General features: G+C 44.1%; 1 pseudogene; it reads left to right on the forward strand.

The window, feature by feature from the left end:
- Positions 1–9967, forward strand: part of LOC144759581 (uncharacterized) — a 57088-nt pseudogene extending 47121 nt beyond the window's left edge.
- The last annotated feature ends 4743 nt before the right edge of the window (positions 9968–14710 follow it).

The following is a 14710-nucleotide window of genomic DNA, read 5'->3' on the forward strand; positions in this document are numbered from 1 at the left end:
AAGGCAACGTGTTCCAAATCTGTGGTGCCAGCAACCCGAAAGAGCGGCCCCCAATACGGGCCCTTTCTACTCGAGGGACCACCGCAAGGAACAATGATTCAGATCTCAAAGATCGGGTCGGATGGTAGAAGGCAAGCCACCTTTGGAGATATTTTGCCCCCGAAGCATGGAGAGCCTTGTGGGCCAAGGTCAAGGCCTTGAAAACTATCCGCTTCCGGATAGGCAGCCAATGGAGCGACTGCAGGAGTCCCGAAACTCTGGCACGCCTGTACAGGCCGTAAATGGCCCGCGCGGCCGAGTTCTGGACCACCTGCAGGCGTTGCAGAAGATAATCCGGCAGGCCAAGATACAGGACGTTGGAGTAGTCCAATCTTGAGCCAATTAAGGCCTGCACCGTCATCTTCCTATGATCTTCTGATAACAAAGGAAGAAACTTGCGCAGCATCCTGAGGAGGCCAAAACAAGTACCCGTAAGACCAAGGATCTGAGATCTTAACGTCAGGCCATTATCCATCTTGATCCCCAGATTCTTAGCTAGCTGGGACGAGTGCGCTGGAGGAAACATATTAACAGGCCACCATTCCTGCCAAACTGGGTCGTGTGGGCAGCCGAAGAAGAGTACCTCAGATTTATCTGAGTTGCACTTGAGGCTGTTAAGCTGGAACCATTTAAAAACAGCCCCAAGGCACTCACGGATACTCTCTCCATCAAAATCTTCTCCTTTCCTGCACGTAAAGAGGAGCTGGGTATCGTCGGCATAGGATACGATCTGGGCCCCATAAGACTCCGCCAATGCCGCCAGAGGGGTCATAAAGATGTTAAAAAGCGTCGGGCTCAACACAGAGCCCTGCGGAACTCCGACTCCCAAAGGCGGCATCACGGCGGAGCTGGGTGAGGCCCAGACCGTTTGTCGGCGGCCGGCCAGAAATGAACTCCTTCAAGTTGATGACCGGCCGACGCCTCCCGGCCGTTTTCTCCACCAGGAAGATATTGCTCAGAAAACCCTGGAGATGCAGGGACGACCGACACACCGCCCCTTGGCGGAGCAGCTCGGAAATATCCTCGTCGACGAGACACGCATCGGCCACGGCAAAACTGATAGGATGAGGGAAGCCTGCTTGACGGGGTGAATCATAAAATTCGATGTGGAAACCCTGAACGGTTTGCAGGACCCAAGCATTGTTTGTGATGGCTCTCCAGGCGTCGAGGAAGCCTGCCAACCGACCCCCAATTGCATTTTTTGAGTCAGATTCTCCTAGTGCCTGGCCTGTGTTATTGCATTGTTTGCATCAACGTTAGTGGCTAACCTGTGTTATTGAATTGTTTGCGTCAGATTCTCCTAGTGCCTGGCTTGTGTTATTGCATTGTTTGTATCAGATTTTCCTACTGCCTGACCTCTGTTATTGCATTGTTTGCGTCATATTCTTCTACTGCCTGGCCTGTGTTATTGCCTTGTTTGTATCAGATTCTCCTAGTGCCTGGCCTGTGTTATTGCCTTGTTTGCATCAGATACTCCTATTGCCTGACTAGTGTTATTGCCTTGTTTGGTCAGATTTTCCTACTGCCTGGCCTGTGTTATTGCCTTGTTTGTATTAGATTCTCCTAGTTCCTGACCTCTGTTATTGCATTGTTTGCGTCATATTCTTCTACTGCCTGGCCTGTGTTATTGCCTTGTTTGTATCAGATTCTCCTAGTGCCTGACCTGTGTTATTGCCTTGTTTGCGTCGGATTCTCCTAGTGCCTGGCCTGTGTTATTGCCTTGTTTATATTAGATTCTCCTAGTTCCTGACCTCTGTTATTGCATTGTTTGCGTCATATTCTTCTACTGCCTGGCCTGTGTTATTGCCTTGTTTGTATCAGATTCTCCTAGTGCCTGACCTGTGTTATTGCCTTGTTTGCGTCGGATTCTCCTAGTGCCTGGCCTGTGTTATTGCATTGTTTGCCTCAGATACTCCTACTGCCTGGCCTGTGTTATTGCCTTGTTTGTATTAGATTCTCCTAGTTCCTGGCCTGTGTTATTGCCTTGTTTGCATCAGATTCTCCTATTGCCTGGCCTGTGTAGTTGCATTGTTTGCATCAGATTCACCTAGTGCCTGACCTGTGTTATTGCCTTGTTTGCGTCGGATTCTCCTAGTGCCTGGCCTGTGTTATTGCATTGTTTGCATCAGATTCTCTTAGTGCCTAGCCTGTGCCATTACCTTGTTTGCGTCACATTCTCCTAGCGCCTGGCTCGTGTTATTGCCTTGTTTGCATTAGATCCTTCTTTTGCCTGGCCTATGGTAATACATTATTTGCATTAGATTCTTCTAGTGCCTGGCCTGTGTTATTGCATTAAAAGCATCAGATTCTCATAGTGCCTGGCCTGTGTTATTGCATTGTTTGCATCAGATTCTCCTAGTGCCTGGCCCATGTTATTGCATTGTTTGCGTCAGATTCTTCTGGTACCTGGCCTACGTTATTGTATTATTTGCTTCAATTCAAGTGCCTGGTCTGTGTTATTGTATTGTTTACGTCAGATTCTCCTCTTGCCTGGCCTGTGTTATTGCATTGTTTTTGTCAGATTCTTCAAATGCCTGGCCTGTGTTATGACATTGTTTGCGTCACATTTTCCTAGTGTCCAGCCTGTTTTATTGCATTGCTTGCATCACGTTTTTCTAGTACCTGGTCTGTGTTATTGCATTGCTTGAGCGGCTTTTGGTATGTCATTATTCTAATAGTTGCAGCTTTTCTAACAAAGATGGTACCTTTTTCCTCAATCAAGTGCATCTGACTGCAAGGACACTGCACTCATCCTGCAGTAACAGCCTACTTCCCATTTATGTAGCAACATACATCACAACATGTCTGCCACAGATGTTGTAGGGTCAGAAACAGTACATAGGTAAGTAGGTATGATTGAAAACAGTCTGTTGAGTACGATTTTAAACGAAGAAGGTGCTGTAATAGACGGCAAAACATCCATATCGAAAGAACAGCTGTATGACAATGGTACAAAATTCATACTGGTAGATTTATTTACACTTCTCCGCAGTGCATGTCACTTATTGTTCCTTTCTTCCACTCTCAAGAGATGGTTTTACAAGGCAACTCTGAGCTTACTGAGTGTGGAGCTTCCTCGAACCTCAGAGTTGGGCCGTTCCAAAGACAGTAACAGAGAAGGTTGAAAGATCTGAGTCTTGATCCTGGCAGATGGACGGGTGATCCCTGAGGGGGTGTAGTTGATCTGTGTGTTGCCACGGCTGTCCAGGGGATGTAAGAAAATGTCAGCAATTTGTGGAGGGCCTTCTTTTGAATGAGAACCACCCAGCTTCATGCAATACGGACTAGAGGGTTTGTGTCTGCGCAGGATGAGTTACATTCTGAGAGCAAAATGGAGGACCTTGTCCAAAGGGAATTGATGTTACCAAGGTTTAACATCTTCAGTTACAACAGACAGAGAAAGTCCATGTACCTCGAGGTTTTTGAAAAGCTTTCTTCACTCTGCTGGTGCAGGCAGGATGTTTATTCTCTATTTGGCATTTGCCAGGGGATGTTCAGATACAGTCGTTGAAATAAACCTTGGAGCAGCACTTGTAGCGATGACTCTTGGAGTATTGTAGTGTGTGGTGGATGCGGTAGGACTGTCCCAATGCTCTACGGAGCTCAGAAAATCCAGACTCTCCTTCATCTCAGAGCTCGAGCTCTGTCGCTTGACCAGTTAAACTCCAATAGAAAAGATGACCTAGACCAGTTCTACCTCTCCCGACTTTTGAACTCATCAATGAGGAAAGAAGCCCTTGTCTGGAAAGCAGATCTACACAAGATACAGCTGACTGAAGTCCACCCATGAAGGAAGATGTGCACAAGGCTCAGCTGACAGAAGTCCACCTTGGAAGGAAGATCTGCACAAAGCACAGCTGACAGAAGCGCTGCCTAGAAAGGAAGATCTGCACAAGGCGCAGCTGACAGACGTCCTGCCTGGAATGAAGATCTGCACAAGCAAAAGCTGACAGAAGTCCTTCCTGGAAGGAAGATTGGTACAAAGCGGAGCTGACAGAAGTCCTGCCTGGAAGGAAGATCGGTACAAAGCGCAGCTGACAGAAGTCCTGCCTGGAATGAAGATCTACACAAGCAAAAGCTGCAAGAAGTCCTGCCTGGAATGAAGATCTGCACAAGCAAAAGCTGACAGAAGTCCTTCCTGGAAGGAAGATTGGTACAAAGCGCAGCTGACAGAAGTCCTGCCTGGAAGGAAGATCGGTACAAAGCGCAGCTGACAGAAGTCCTGCCTGGAATGAAGATCTGCACAAGCAAAAGCTGCAAGAAGTCCTGCCTGGAATGAAGATCTGCACAAGCAAAAGCTGACAGAAGTCCTTCCTGGAAGGAAGTTCTGCACAAGGGACAGAAGTCCTGCCTGGAAGGTAGATCTGCACAAGGCACAGCTGACGGAAGTCCTGCCTAGAAAGGAAGATCTGCAAAAGGCACGGCTGACAGAAGTTCTGCCTGGCAGTGACCTCAAAGCAGTGAGAGACCCCACAAACCACAAGATCCTTGAAGCCCAGCTAGCCACACTGAACACAATGTACACCAACTGATTTAGCTTTCAGCAAATGGTTTATTCCATCACGAATGTGACGGGTGTCTTGCCCGACCCATTAAAAATGCATTACATCCTGTGGCAATTAAAATAAGGCAGACAGGATATCTGTCACATTTTGATTAGGCCTTGGTGTAGTTTGCAGAGTTTTACTCAGCGGAACTCCACAAAGTGCCAGAAAAACTCTGCAGTAGTCTGCTGACTTCCGCAAGTGGCAGAGTTTGTTAAGTTGCGCTGTTCGCATTGATTTTTTGTTCCAGGAGTTTGTCCCACACTGTAAAATCAGCACGAATGGCACTACGCGTCGCGACAGAGGGCGATGCTGCTTTCTGCCACTCAAATTGACATTCTACTCAAGTGGCAGCTTCATCAACGAGAATGGCAGATTTCTACACTTAAGTGGTCGCAACCTGCCGCGACCTCCCGCAATGAGAAATCTCACCAGGAGGAGGTCTGGCACGTTATTTTATTCTCACAAGCGCTTGCCACCTTACAGTTGGTGAACCGCTTGAGAAAAAAAACTCAGTTGTGCATCACTTCGTGGCGTTTTTTTAAGCAAGCTCCGCCGGCACAGCTGAATTCTTCACCCACCCCTGGTTTTGAGGCAATAATCTGTTGGATAAACTCTAAACTAGGCCCCATGTCTGCCATCAGTGTTGTAGAAAAAGTGAGAACCATGACCTTATGACTATCAGGCCGTTATCTGACTTCTGATGAACCCCACTGTAAGCGGGACCGAGGAAATAGCGGAGACGTTTAGGTGAGGTAAGTGTGGTTTTATTGGCTTTAACAGTTTTTTCCTTCGTGGGCTAGGTCTGTAATAGGGAAGGGACGCTTCCTGCTCTTTCTCTGGGGATACGCTCCCTCTCAGTCCTCCTTTTCCTCGCTGTCGCCTGTCCAGGGTGCTCCCAAGCCCGGTCGCCAATCGGAGTATGTAAAGAAATAAACAGACTGTTTTCAGTCGGGTGGCCACAATATATACAGTGCACAGGGAAAGGGGTGAGGAGTCACACAGTGCAGTAACGCTGTGAGGGGTGCCATTAGTGCTCAGGAAGGGAAGTGAGTGGGTTTTCTCTGGGGTGGTCACGGTGGTTTAAAACCCTTCCTCCCTGCCCAGCCCGCGAAACGCGAACGTCCCTGAGATAGCCACACTTCTCCTGAAGTGTGGCTGGGCGGTGCGCCGTGTCGTTGGCCTCCTGGCTCCGGTAGACTTCGGGCTGGGTCTTCTCTGAGGTCTTCGTCCTTCTTCCTCTGCTCACTCGACTCGGCCGACGCTCCGTACTCGCCTCCTTCGGGTGTAAGACACACCTCCCTTTCCTCGCTTCCTGGATTTACCGGGTCAGCTGCCATGGCGTCATCAAAGGGGGCCGGGCTTCTTGAAAACTCGGCCAAGTTAAAGAAACAGGGTTCCCATCCGGGGGGCAAGAGTGGTGTTATGGCCCTGATCCAGTTCTCCGGCTGCTGGGGAAAGAGAGGCGAGAGAGATCTACCGGTAGGTTCCAATGTCAGCGTTTTCCCTTTCTCTATTCCGAGCCGACTCTCCTTGTCACACCCACAGAGTGAGTGCGCAGCCAGAGGGCAGTGGGGGGCCAAAGGACAGGAAATGAGGTAAACTTGAAAATGAGAAATATGGAAAGGTACAAATGCCACATCACCTGTGGATAACTGACACCTCCTCCCTCTCTGCCAAATGCCTATTCAGTCACTAAGTGGCATCCTGGGCCCCAAACGGACAACATCATGCCAGATACCATGTAATGGTGGAAAAGAGGGGAAAAAGAGTAATATGCACACATCTGTTGCGTGGATATGTCAGGTAAGTTATTGGTTGTGATTAACCCTGGGCGTAGGTCACGCAGTAGTGCTACGCGTGGCTACGCGAAGTGTACTTTGTACTACGCGAGCTATGCGTAGCTTGGTGAACTGCGTAGTGCAAAATGCTGTTCGCTCTTATTGCACAGTGCTGGATGCTTGCCGGCACTGTGCAATCAGTGCAAACCGCATCTTGCACAGTGCAAGCGGTTGTTTTCTGGCGCTCGATTTCTACTCGAGCAGCAGCTTTCTCAACGCAAACTGGTAGTTTCGCATCGCGAGCGGTCGCGAGCATATGCACCCACTCGCAATGAGAAACCTCACCTCCCCGCATTGAGAATCTCACCTGGAGGTTTATTTTCCACGCTTGCGATCGGCAACTTGATGTTGCTGATCGCGAACGAGGAAAAAGTCTCGCCGGAATGTCATTTTTGCGCAGTCACCAACTTGACGTTGAGGACTGCGAGCAAGCAAAAAATCACTGCTGCACTACGCTATGCATGTTTGTACTTTCTACATGCAATTCGCGTAGGTCGAAGTACCGCAAACTTCGCAAACTACACGAGCGTAGCGTAATACTTCGCCCAGGGTTAGTTGTGAAGGATTCTCTATAAGTACTAAATGACAGATATTGTTGAATATTAAATGATATGAATCAACGTTTGTTTGCCTTATCTGCGCGTATAAAATAAAGGACGGGCCTTACAGTGAACCCCTCGTTCTGTTTTACAAAAAGCCCCCGAAGGAGCTGCATCTTATCCTTATCTACTGTAGGAAAAACTTAAGACTTGCTTTTGAAAGTTGTCTTTCAGGGCCAGAACCAGGTGCAGTAAGCTGCACTAGTTTCAGGGAGATGGACAGATGGTATGGCGATAGGAAACCCCCCTCAACCCACAATAATGTTCCAATCTTCCCGGTTAGAAGAAACCAGAAATGCTTAAACCAAGGGATCTATTGACAGTGTCAAAGGTGACTTATGAAAAGTGAGTAAAGACAGGAGTTGGTATTTGAGATGATCTTAAGTGAATAGGAAAGAAACGAGAAGAAGTGAGTGAATGGAGTTACTTTTGTTATATACTTCGCAAAGAGTTACTGGAAATTTCGCAGCCCTGCCTGATCCATCTCTTTTTCTACCTTCTGTTGTTATTTGAATGAAGTCTTGACCATATGCGTCTATCTTAAGCAAAACCTCAAGCACTTGCGTGCTCCGTGAGCGCCCTTACTCTGTAAATGTAATAAGATGTCACCTGATCAACCGAACTTTTAGTTAAATATCTGTGTGTGATGAAATATTCCTTGCTAAGTTTCAAAGGCGGAAAAGAAGAAGGGGCGATTTACTAAGATTTTGCACCGTGTTTGTGTCACAAAAGTGGCACAAAACAGTGCAAAATCTGTTTTTTCCTAATTTTCTTTCCAGCAAATAACGTAAAAGTAATATGAAGCATTGCATAGCACTGCTTCGCATTACCTTGCACCATGGGGGCTTGCCAAGGGTGGTGCATGGGCGTTCCCGTGCAACCACCCAAGGTTTCTCACGCTAAGCCCAATTTACCAAATACAGTAGATTGGGTTTAGCATGAGAAAACTGCACCCTTCTAAACTAGGCGCAAGGAAGGAGAAATTCTTTAATTTCTCCTTCCTTTTCTGACTTTGCATGCGTGCTGCACTGTGCAACATGCATACAAAGTGGGAAAAGGTTTCCCTCATGTCTAGGCATGGTATTTTGTATAAGAAGTGTGTCTTTCCTGTATAAACCCTATATCTTTACATCCAACAGACAACAAGCCTTGAATGTATGAAATGACCATCAATAATGAAGCGAATGCTGTAAATCTTCAATAATAGCAGAAATAATGAGCTACAGTATTCAGGAAAACATCAGCGCAGTCGACGACAGAGGAACCTGCACACAAACTGACAGATCCCGGATGAAGCATCAAGGGCAGTTCAGTGATTGTAAGAGTCTGAGTTGTGCACCTCCACGCCAAAAGACGAATAAATGACCTTAGGAAAATTAAGGCAACAACAATAACAAACCGCCTCCTGTATAAAAAAGTGTCAAATACCAACTTTAATCATGGGATCGGTATGATGTGATTACCGCAGTGCTCTGTTTTCTAAGATGCTTACGAGCCATCATTCCGTGCTCTAGGAGAATAGTAAACACTTTCTGGCCAAACCACAGTAACCAGAGAAAAGCACAACAGAGCGGAGCCGGACAACTGACGGGTAAAGGAAAGAGGAGTTCTTCTATCTGCAATACAACAGACTGTCCCAATTTGCACCGGCCAGAAGGAAAATACATCTTTACCCGCAAGCGTGCATAGCCATAATCCAATCTAAAGGCACAATCATCTACCAAGACACCTTCTACGTATTAGGAGTGTGGCAAATACTTGGTGGCTATTGCATTTTATTGTTAAAACAGAAATCATACATGCAAAATACAGCACAAATATAAAGTGTGTGAGAAAAACACAATTGCTTTATCAGCCATGTTGGCCCATCAGGAAATACAGTCATGGGATGTAGACAAATATATACCCAACCCACAGACACTGACCAAGAAAGAAGAATCATACACATGCAGCAAGAGCTTTAGTTTGTCATCACAACTCATGCTTCATCAGCACACGTACACAGGACAAAAACCTTTCAAGTGCAGTGAATGTGTAAAGAGCTTTAGTAGGTTATCTGATCTACAAAGATACCACCGAACACACACAGGGGAAAAGCCATTCAAGTGCAGTGAATGTGCAAAGTGCTTTAGGCACTTATCAAACCTCCAAACACATCAGCGAATACACACAGGAGAAAAACCATTCAAGTGCAGTGAATGTGCAAAGTGCTTTAGTCAGTTATCAAGTCTTCAAAGTCATAATCAAACACACCCAGGGGAAAAGCCATTCAACTGCAGTGAATGTGTGAAGAGCTTTAGTCGGTTATCAGGCCTACAAAGACATCAGCGAACATACACAGGAGAAAAACCATTCAAGTGCTGTGAATGTGCAAAGTGCTTTAGTCAGTTATCACACCTTCAAGGTCATCAGCGAACACACACGAAAGAAAAGCCATTTAAGTGCACTGAATGTGCAAAGTGCTTTAGTGAGTTATCACGCCTTAAAAGTCATCAGCGAACACACACAGGAGAAAATCCATTCAAGTGCACTGAATGTGCAAAGTGCTTTAGTGAGTTATCAAGCCTTCGAAGTCATCAGCGAGCACAAACGGGAGAAAAACCATTCAAATGCTGTGAATGTGCAAAGTGCTTTAGTCAGTTATCACAACTTCAAAGTCATCAGCGAACACACACGGGAGAAAAGCCATTCAAGTGCACTGAATGTGCAAAGTGCTTTAGTGAGTTATCAAGCCTTCGAAGTCATCAGCGAACACACACGGGGGGAAAAACCATTCAAGTGCAGTGAATGTGCAAAATGCTTTAGTCAGTTATCAAACCTTCAAAGTCATCAGCGAACTCACACAGGACAAAAGTCATTTAAGTGTAATGAATGTTGGAAAAGCTTTAGTCGATTATCAGACCTTCAAAGTCCTCAGCGAACACACACGGGAGAAAACATATAAGGGCACCGAAAGTGTGAAGGGCTTTTGTCAATTTTCGATCCCACATAGCCCTCAGTGAATAAACTCCTTCATTTAACTCACATGGAAATAATCCTAGAGATGCAGAGACTCCGGAAAGGTCTTAAGAACATCAAAAATATTATTGACCCATTTGAGGACATAGACAAGAGCAGAACAGTGCAGTTATTGTGAGAGGAATGAATTATGGAAAAAGATAAAATTCTTATTATGTGGGACATTGAAATACCAGATGATTGAAGACCCGACTAGCAGTAAAGAAAAAAAACAGATAACAGTATTTGCAGAATTATAAAGCTGTTTGTTTCCAGTGATTGTTCACTTCCGTACACATAGCAAGGTGACATGATGCACCAGGATACACAGTGGGAGGCGAGCACATTGTGGACTAAAAGAAAAGAAACTTTGTTGATTTTAATTTGGTGAAGAAGAGATACAAAGAAAAACATTCAATCGCGCCTGCTCAAGCTACCTGTAAAAGCAACACTGAGCAATCCTGGGACTAACAATGGTATTTTCAGCTAACTTGTCGGATTAGTGATAAAACCTACAAACCAAACACACCCAGAGTGGACATGTTGTCAGAGCTCTGGAGATGGGAAACTTCATTGGCAAAATGTATGTATTACTATTAACAAATGCCACGCAGCATATGTAATGAACTAAAGCGAAGCACAGGTGTTCAACAAATAACTTATTTTTAGACATAAAAGAGCATATACCTTGTTTTTAAGTAATGTTTGCTGCACCTTTTACACACTGTTATCAGTTGATGGATCAGCTTGTGCCTCGGGCCTTACAACTAAGGGTGACCCGTGGCTCCTCTCCGACTTGCCTCTCCCTATTCATTTTTTTACTTGCCAAACTCTACTTTTTACCAGAATTGAGCCACTGTAAGCAGCAGACTCTGTTTGAAGAATGTGGTGAAATAGCGAAATCCCACATCAAAAGCATATATGTGTCAGGACAATCCGTTGCACTCCCAGCAACTCGTCTTCCACACTGATTGTCCCTTGGTCTCAAATGTTCTGAAGGATTTGTCGTATGAATGCCAGAAGTGGCAGTGACATTCATGAAGCTAAAGCTAACAGGAGTGTATGGGAGATAGAGAGGGGGAGAGATAAAGAGAGACAAAGAAAAGGGGAGAAAAAGAAAGAGAAATGGAAGTAGGGGGAACGGCAGGTGATTTGTATTCACCTAAAAATAGAAGAAGCAGCCGAATACAGGTCAATGTGTGACATCACCAGAGAAACGGGCTGAATGTCTGTGAATTTATATATTTTTAATACCTATAGACCCATCTCATGCCAATGAACAGGAATCATAACAAAGGTTCAAGGTAACAATACATACATCAAAGAACAAAATATACATTAGACTACAAAAAATGTCAATTTAATGGGTCAGTGAAGAGTAGAAGAAATGAGGGGAAAAAAGCAAGATCGAGAAGAAAAGAAGGAAACCTATGTACAACAAAATTAAATTCATAGAAAATGTATTAGCAAACTTCTTAAAATACTAAAAAATGTAAGACAATGGCGCTAAACACGGTACACAAACAATGAAAATAATCAACAAAACAATGTGTAATTGAACAAGTGGCTGAGGGAAGGGATTATACATGGATAGGGAGTTCAGGGCATAACTGAAACAACACAAAACGCGTCCTTCATTAATTGCAGCCACATATATGCGTCAACGACGTTTTGACCATTGTAGACATTCATGGTCATCATCAGGACAGAAAAAAAACTATCTGAGCGTCCAGAACAGTTAGAAAAGACATCTATTCAAACGGGGAAGAAGGTCCAACCGGTATTTCGGCAATGATTTGAAAGACACCAAGAAATAGGCTGGAGAAAAAATTATTCAGAAGCCAAATAGCGAAGATATCATCCCATCGTCATATATAGGACATAAAATCAATAAGCCCAAACGAGAGGGTTTTAAGGGACCAACCACAAATTCAAGGAATTGAAAAAAGCCAATACAATTGGCAGTGAGCTGATCCTGCAAGTGGTTATCGTCTTAAAGTTAGTGACCATTTAGTTATGTCTGTGTAGCGCATTCAATTCGTTAGGCGCAGTCAAGATAAGTCGTGTTAGACATATGCAAAAAATTCCTGCATGTCCACCGGGCTCTACAATTCCAATTCAAATCCCGAAGTTCTTTTTTTTCTTCTTCTATCATCGGATGTGAATTGGAACTTTAGTTATTTTTCTGTCCTGATGATGACTGTGAATGTCTACAACGGCGAAACGTCGTTGATGCATTTATGTGGCCGCAATTAATGAGGGACGCAATCTGATGTTTTGTGTTGTAGCAGCTTTGCCCTGAACTCCCTATCCATGAATAATCCCTTCCCTCAGCCACTTGTTCAATTACACATTGTATTGTTGAATATTTTCATTGTTTGTGTACCGTGTTGAGCGCCATTGTCTTACATGTTTTTGTATTTTAAGAAGTTTGCTAATACATTTTCTACGAATTTAATTTTGTTGTACATAGGTTTTCTCCTTTTCTTCTCTCTCTCCCTTTTTTCCCTTCCTTTTTCTCTTCACTGACCCTTTAAATTGACATTTTTTGTAGTCTAATGTATATTTTGTTCTATGATTTATGTATTGTTACCTTGAAACTTTGTTAGGATTTCAGTATTTGCCCCTGGTTCAGGTTTGTCAGGGTTGCCCCTGTTGTCCATAACTATGCCAATAAACAGGGCACAAGTAAGGAAAATAGTGAAGGAGCCCATTATCATATGCAAATCACAATGACGTCACATGTAGCGACTACACAAGAAGTGATGTCAGGCCCTTATATTAATTTTCACATGAAATGTTGACGGCCTGTTTTAAAAACAAGACACAAAAAATAATGTAAAAAGAAGTTTTTGGTATCAGTTTTTATACATCATGTGTTTTTTCCACTATCAGTTTGTAACTAAACTCAGAAATTACTGAAAGTGTAAACAGATATGTGGAAATTGGAGATTTCATTTTTAAACTGTTTTAAGCGAATATATAAAATGTGCTTTTAATAAGCATTTGTTTCCTAACGTTGTTCTTTATCCAAACCCTACGCCCCAAAGTGTTTCACATTTACAGTGTATTAAGCAATAGAAGGGCTAATTTTGTCTCGTTCTCGGTTCTGCGCTTGCGCCAATCACACAAATAAATAAAGGGAACGCTGCTAGTGGGACAGATAGTTACAAACACTCTGAGGCCTGTGTCTGCAGATGCAAGAAACTGCAGTGCTGGAGCACAAAGTAACAATTCCCAGTAGCAGCCTAAAGAGTAAGGTGAAACTGAGTCCCTTTTCTAGATAATAGTGGGGGGACCCCATCAAACTGTGTCGACCCCCGACTTGTGCCTTGCTGATAAATCAATAGTGAATTTGAGTAATGTACGATGAATTGAAATGAGAGAAAGCGAAGAAGAGAGCGAGGTTAAGGATAGATTAAAGAAAATGAAAAAAAAGAGACACAAGACTTTATCCTGTTCTGTGTACAAACATTTTACGTAAACAAGTTGTGCTGTGCGTTATGAACAGGCTGTCACCCCCTTTCTATGTAAATGAGCTTCTGTAACCGGGCACGCCAGGCTCCAATCTCTTCTAGCACGGATGATAATGTGAGCACTGTAAGGTAATCGCAAAGAAGGGCTATATTGAGAAATAATCGGCTTCTAGAGCTCACAGCTGTGGTTATGTAGTTCTTTATTAGTTTCTTTAATTTACTTTAATTTGTATGAATTCTGTAAGTTACTTTTTCTCAGTATATCGCTTTATATCGCTCTTTGCACTCCATCAGTCAAACGTGTGGTTTGATGTAGGATTTGTTGTTAGAGTTCCTAGACCATGTCTCAATCCCTTTGTCCTCGATTAGTTGGCATGTGTTTTGTTCACGCACTGGTCTGGGGTGGGCCTTCTCAAGGTAGAAGGCAATGTAATAGGAATAATAAATCAGACATATTTGAAATTGTATCTAAACAAATATGTGCCTTTCAGTTATCAGGCACCACCAGACTCACTTCTACACATGTAATTGAGCACCAGACTAAAGTGACTCCTCCCTATATAAATATGTGCCATCAGTAATCGGGCTGATGGTTCTGCTGATGCGCACAGCAAATAAAGATTCTGGGATTGCACACATTGGCCTACATTTTAATTGCTGAAGTTTCACACAGTTTCGCCGATATGCACAGCTTATAAGGTTTGTGGATATTGCACACGGTAAGCAGATCACTGAAGTTCACCGTTAAGTAGTAACTAGGTCAAAACATAGTAGGTACATCATGCAAAATGTAATTTCTCCTCCCTTCTTTTATATCTCCAGGAGTACCTCCTCTCTCGTGGCTGAAGTGGAACAAGGTTTTCCCACATTATGCTCATGTCTGTGTTACTTCCTTAAGCACAGAGAGGAAAGCCTCATTGTTAATGCATTGTTTGGGCTCTGAGGGACAAGAATTCTTTGAACACCTTCCTGAACTCTCTGATAGTGACTCTTCCACTCTTAATGAATACGAAATACGCATCAAAAAGTTGAACTTGCACTACCTTCCCATAGTGAGTATTGTCCTTGAACAATGTCACTTTGGGAGGTGGATGCAAAGGCAGGATGAGTCGATCGAATAGTACATAACTACCTTGCGCAAACTGGCTTCCACGTGCAATTTTGGTGCAGCTTTAGAGGAGCGCTTAAGAGATCAGTTCATGTTGGTGGCCGCT

This window comes from Lissotriton helveticus, chromosome 1_1 (assembly GCF_964261635.1).
Source record: "Lissotriton helveticus chromosome 1_1, aLisHel1.1, whole genome shotgun sequence".
Classification (NCBI taxonomy): domain Eukaryota; kingdom Metazoa; phylum Chordata; class Amphibia; order Caudata; family Salamandridae; genus Lissotriton; species Lissotriton helveticus.